Genomic DNA, 5680 nt, shown 5'->3' on the forward strand with positions numbered 1-5680 from the left:
TGAGGAGAACATGTTAAACTGTTTCTGTTTCGTAACTCATTAGGTATTGTGTGTAGTGCTTAATTTTCATTTATTTACACCACATCATGGTTGCATTTATCAGCATTGGTAATCACCAAAATTTCCATCCAAAAATTCCGAACACACACACACACACACACACACACATACATCCTTGTTAATCTTCCTCTGCAACAATTGGACAATTTAAAAGCAACCGTGATAAAGTTATATATTGAAAAGGATTACTCCAAACTCACCTCTCTTTTTGGCAGACTTTTCATTACTTGGGCCACGAGATGTGAAGGTACAAGAGGTCACTTCTATGACTTCTGGCATCAGCCCATCTGAAATGATGATTTTTAAGTACAGAAAAAAAAATGTTAAACTTATCTTATTAGGACAGCAAACACACTGATCAAGGGTACAGTTTCTAACAGCAAACTAAAGAGAAAAAAAAACTATCTACACTTGTGCTCATAAGGAGTTATTTATTACAATAATGTCCTGTAGAACCAATCTTGAATGTTACCTGTAGGCTGGCATCCTGTTTGATGCTATCATCAGGGTAAGAGTCCTGCAAAGTTCTGGCTGGTTCAAGCAGCGCACCATCAACAAGAGCCTGAGAGCCTGTCACCTGGAATTAAAACCACAAATAACTTACCAACATCATACAGACAACATAAATGACATCTCAGGACCTGTATAGTTAAATCATGTGAAGTTAGTCCCCAAAACCAAACAAGCCCTTCTAACTAAAGTGTTCCAGTCAGTTCTGGATGTCTCATCAGGTCCTATAACAGCAACTTTATGGATGTAGTGGAGCATCATTCAGCATGACACTTTAGCCGTTTAGCTGTTGAGGATGTGTGGAACTATAGCTGTAGTATAATCAGCCTCTATAATGTCCATAACCAAAAGTATGATCTAAAAACATAAGACAACCTTCGATCCATACGGAGGGCCCCACAAGTAGACATATTTCAGAAATCTGTTATTATGTGTGTGTGAATGATTGGCTTGGTTGGACCCCCATGGACGCACGTTTCAACAATCCATCTACAGGTGTGTGTGCCACTGGTTTGTTGGGGCTCCATGAGGAGAACCACTAAAACTATGTGATCCAATGGTTGGCTGAATGCTGTTTAAGGTACCTTCTGACTAAAGAACAGCTTTCCAACTAAAAGCTGTAAACTAAGGGAACAAGAAAAGGTCTACAAGGTTTATTTCTTACAACAAAGTCTAACTGAATGTTACCTGTAGGCTGGCATCTTGTTTGATGCTATCATCAGGGTAAGAGTTCTGCAAACTTCTGGGTTAGGGCTAGGGTTAGGGTAAGAGCTAGGGTCAGGGTTAAAGCTAGGGTTAGTGTTAGGAAAATGTATATATATATGTTATCATGCGTTCTCTAATCAATGCTTTACCGCAATATTACTGCAATATATGCTTGCTGTTTTGCCTTGCTGTTTTTATGATGTACCACAGAAGAGAAAAGGTACGGCTGGGCCAGGAGAGAGGTTACAGCTGGGTCAGACAGGACGCAGCTGATAACTCAGCAAAAAGAAGACATCTACCGAGACAGTTCCTTCTTAACAAAGACCGCTTTGTTAGACAACATGCCTCATTGCTGTCTTGCACTTCAGATGAACCTACAAGTGACCATCAAAGTCTGGGTTTTCCAAGCTATCTTGATCGTTAGATTATGTTTGTGCGTATCCAGTAATTAATAACCTAGCTTGTCTCATCCTACTCAAGGTCGTAAAACCTCCCTTGCTAGAGCTCAAGGACTTTCTCTTCTCAACTCAAACTCCTTTTTCTCACGTTCTTATTATTTTGCTTACGAGGCAAAGCCCACGTGCTCCCCCCCCCTTCCTTTAGGGGCTTTTGCCTCACAATTGTGGGTAGGGCAAATCCAAATAAAAAGAGCGGGAATGTACACAGATATTTAGTGTTGTGAGATTGTTGTAAACTATCTGTACTGCACTCCTCGCGAGAAAAGACTTGATATTCTGTCTCACTTGTGATTTGTTTGCTGATGCTCTTCTCTTAATAGTTGTTCAGTCAGCGATTTAAACCTGACAGAAATTGGGGGCTCGTTCCGGGACCTCGACACACCTTGAACGGTTCCAGCGGACTCTTCGACACAGGCGAAAATCCTCGGCCGAGGTAAACAAAAGCCCTTTGACGGGACTGTCTCGATCAGTCCGGCTGGACACCGGGAGGGTTGACGAGGCTATCCGAGGAGGAGAATCTGTGCGCTTGGGCCTTTGCTATGCTCGTGTGGGCGGTGGGCCGGCATCATGGTTGTTGCAGGAAATGGCCAGCCTGTGACCAATCAACATTGATGCTGCGCCCCCCCCTCGCACGAGGGGTGCTATGGCTGCGGGCGAAGCAGGGAAAGTGTGAGTTTCTCAGAGAATGTTTGAATATTTGAAACAGGGTGATGCTTAAGGAAGATGTGACAATATTTGCATGAAGGATAACAGGCGCTGATGAGAAAAAAAAGTGTAATCAAAACGTCAAAATAGAGGATGACGTTTGCGCAGCGTTGTTTGTTGATATTGTTTGTGAGCTGTGTCTCTGCTGTAAGTTTTTGTGTTGTCTGTGTGCTGTCAGTGTTGTGTTAAAATTGGCTAATGTAGGTGCACAAAAGAATTTGCTAGACTGTAGTCTATCTGATTTGCACCGCAAAACAAAAGCAATTTTGTGAAAATAAGAAGAAAAGAAAGGCAAGCAATTTTTTGGTGGGCAGAAACTGGTCCACACTGCATTAATGCCTAGCCCTGATGAAACAAAATTTGAGAGATGGAAAGAACTTGCTTTCTGGAATTGGATGAAGCAAAATTATTAAATAACAACATTTCAAAGCTAAATTTAGAAGAAATAGTCGATTGGTTGTGTCAAGACTACACAAGTTTTTACATTTGAGAATAAGAGAGTGATTGAGTTAGTTAAAGTTAAGAAACAACAACAATTGACTATTATATTAATTTACTGGCGGTTATTTTGTTGGTTTTTATCTTTTTATCTTGATTGGTTTGACACCTTGAGGGTGAAAAGATTAGGATGTGGAACACGGGTTGAGACAACCAGTTACACACGCAAAGCATGTGTGCACTGGGACACTGAGAAGCATTTTGAAAGGTGTGTCAAATTAAATGAAGATGAAATCATATGTAGTAATACAACACTTTACTACATATGGATGCTCTAAATCGTACAATTGAGTAAAATAAAACATACATTTTGATTTTCATTCAAATTGCTAAGATTCTTGTGATAAACGATGAGAGAATGATTGAAAAGAAACTACAAGAAACTACAAGAAACTACAACTAAGCTAGTTGTGGAAGCAGTCCAATTGCCACGAAAAATAGCTATATGCACGTGTGCAGGGCACACATGAGACTGATAAGGTGCCAAGAGGTAACAAGCTTGCGGACGGAACCGCATAGCTGTAGTGCAAAAGACGCTTCAAATTTTGTACACACAAGAAGCAGATTAAATTACTGAAACGTTTTTAAAAATGTGCAGCGACAAAGTCCATAGACTGAAATTCGATTATGGACGAAAAGAGGGGCAAGAGTGGAGAATGGTATCTATAAATGACCGGAAGACTGACCTATCCTACAAAAAACCTATACAAGTGGGCAGCAATATTGAGCCATGGTTGTGTGTCGCATGGCTCAAGAGGGGGGATAATGGGGCAGTTCAGTCAGCTTTATACAACATATGAATTGATTCATATTCAAAACATTTATAAAACAAAATTTTTGTAGAGTTTAACATGTGCTAAACACAATCCACAGGGTTATAATGCCTGGTCATAATAGATGCATTCTCAAAATGGTTTGAATTGGCTTCAACAAAAACACTGAATGCCTTAACAGTGGAAAAAAAAAAAAAAACGTTATGTAAAGAAATAATGCCGAGATGTGAGATTTCAGAAATTAATTCTCATGACAGGATATAAAGTGTGAAAATGTGCATGGAAAAAACTGGAAGATCATGGACAAAATGTTTAGACCTGGTCAAACTGTTCATAAATATTACAATTACTGTGGGTTTAACCCCGTATAAAATTGTTTGGGCGACAATATAGATTACCATGTTTTGGAACCAAGTGGGAAACTAAGGATGATTAAAATTTGGTAGAAATAAAAAAGAAAAAAGGAAACAATGCTGTTTAAAAGATCAATTTGACCTTTGCAGGATGATCTGCTGTGTCGGATCTGGACTGCAATGAAAATATGATGTTTATATGTGTACTTTGTCAACAACCACTGTAGATGTTAAAGAATGGGATGATTATATCTAAAAATTAATGTGGATATTTTGTTTCAGGTAACTATAAGAGTTACTGAAAAACGAAACAATTGATTGCTAATGGCAAAACAAGCTGTAAAGACAAGAAGCAAAAATTGAATATGTCATATGTATGGATTTGCGACCGATTCTTTATGTTGTATCGTTGCCATTGACCAAAGATTGTGTGAAATCTGTCACATCTACTGATTGTGAAATGTGTGACAGAGCATTCTATACAGTAATATCCATTGAAAAAAGAAAAAAGAAAGCCATTGCTTTCAGAGAATGTAGTCAAGCTAAATTGTATATGTATCAACATGCCAAGATCTGGGAAAAAGCTGGAAAAACAAACAAACAAAATGTCTTTAAATTTGAGAGGCGACGATGATCTGACTGAAATTGATGCAATCAGAGTCCCCAGAGGAGTTCCTGATTAATAAGAATTAATTGACCAAATTGTAGCAGGATGGGAGTCTTCCATTTGCTGGTGGTGTACGATGAACAAGAACGTCGACATGATACATTACAACCATTGCAACATGCAGAAATTGGGCAAAGGACACAAGCGGGACTTGAGGCAGTGCACGAACAGCTAGCCACGCCTTCCCTAATGTCAATCCAGAACCGCAATGCTCTTGTTATGTTGTTGTCTGAGAAAGGAAGGGTCTGCGCAATGTTCAGGGAACAATGCTGCACCTTCATCCAGAATGACACCGCCCCTGATGGGAGCCTGACGAAGGCGATTGCAAGCTTGCAATCCCTCAAGACGAGGATGAAAGAGCACAACAAGTGGATGACTGCTTTTGGGAAGTATAAAGCCCTTGTGTCCTCAATTACTGCTATACTCACCTTGTGTGGTTGTTGTTGTATTCCATGTCTCCGTGCTCTGTTTAATCGTCTCATCACTACAGCAATATCGCCCATGGAAGACAAGATGGCCGGGGTATGCCTCTAATGTCTGAACGCCAGCATGTTGATGATAACGATGATGATGATGGAATTTTTGCACTTGGGTCTACAGACTTCTTCCCAGATCTGGGTGTTTCCGAATGATAATATCGCAACGTTTATCCTTTCTTGGTGTAAACTTATTTGTGCTCATACTTGTGATCCTACGGCTGAAAATCTTTTTGAAGTGGCCGGTTTTAGGTGATAAGATGGTCTCTGAGAACTTATGATAATCAGGAGGGAATTGTTAGGAAAATGTATATATATATGTTATCATGCGTTCTCTAATCAATGCTTTACCGCAATATTACTGCAATATATGCTTGCTGTTTTGCCTTGCTGTTTTTATGATGTACCACAGAAGAGAAAAGGTACGGCTGGGCCAGGAGAGAGGTTACAGCTGGGTCAGACAGGACGCAGCTGA

At 39.9% G+C, this 5680-nt stretch overlaps 1 long non-coding RNA gene across 1 annotated transcript; it reads right to left on the reverse strand.

Annotated features, from left to right (window-relative positions):
• Positions 1-550: 550 nt before the first annotated feature.
• On the reverse strand, positions 551-1322 carry LOC119120525. The gene is made up of 2 exons (XR_005097534.1): positions 1258-1322; positions 551-637 (listed from the first exon to the last, which is right to left on the reverse strand). It is a non-coding gene; the product is annotated as an uncharacterized LOC119120525 (long non-coding RNA).
• Positions 1323-5680: the final 4358 nt, after the last annotated feature.

This window comes from Syngnathus acus, chromosome 3, assembly GCF_901709675.1.
Source record: "Syngnathus acus chromosome 3, fSynAcu1.2, whole genome shotgun sequence".
Lineage (NCBI taxonomy): Eukaryota > Metazoa > Chordata > Actinopteri > Syngnathiformes > Syngnathidae > Syngnathus > Syngnathus acus.